Below are 800 nucleotides of genomic sequence, written 5' to 3'. Positions count from 1 at the left end.
CGCTCCAAGGGCACCACCGAGGGCCAAGGCCGAGCAGCACCAGCTCGCCCAACAGGGAGGCGCGAGGGCGGGACGTCCCCACCCGCTGCGGGGAGGGAGGCGCTGGAGGCACAGCAGGGAGGCGGGCGGAGAGTGCCGGCTGCATTAGACCGGGGGCCTGTAACCCAGGTGGGGCGGTTCCGCAGCCCTTCCCCTCCACACACCGCCATCCCACGGAGAGGAGAGGGCCCGGGGCAGAGCAAGAAGAGGGGTCCCATTCGCCAGGAATGTCCGTCCTGTCTGGCGGGGCGCCCAGCCCGGGCGGGAGAGCGCCCTTCACCACCTTGATCTGCAAGAGGGGATGGGGGCCGCCACTGGCCAAGAACTCCTCCTCCCCCAACACCGCGCCCCGTCCGGAGGTGGGGGGCCAAGGGGCGACACACATGCGGCAGAAGGCGGGTTCTGGGGGCGCGTCGGCGGTGACCCCCGGGAGGAGTCGCGCACGCAAGTGAGTGGGTGTGGACCCACGAAGGAAGGGCCCCGGCGCGACAAGGGAGGGTAGACGTGGAGGTCAGGCGCCGGACCTGGACAGGCCACCGGGTGAACAACGCGGGGATCCCACCGACACAGACACACAGGTGGGCCCCGCGAGCCCGGGATGCCGGCCGATCCTTCCAAGCGCACACCTCGGCCTCCCCGCCAGCGGGGAGACCACACGCGACCCTCACCCGCAGGAAAGCGGCCCCATCCATCCATCCATCCATCCATCCGTCCGTCCATCCGTCCGTCCGTCCGTGCATCCGCCCGTCCGTCCATCCATC

This window comes from Myotis brandtii, unplaced genomic scaffold (genome assembly GCF_000412655.1).
Source record: "Myotis brandtii unplaced genomic scaffold, ASM41265v1 scaffold479, whole genome shotgun sequence".
In the NCBI taxonomy this organism is placed as follows: Eukaryota; Metazoa; Chordata; class Mammalia; order Chiroptera; family Vespertilionidae; genus Myotis; species Myotis brandtii.
This window is presented reverse-complemented; position numbering follows the sequence as displayed.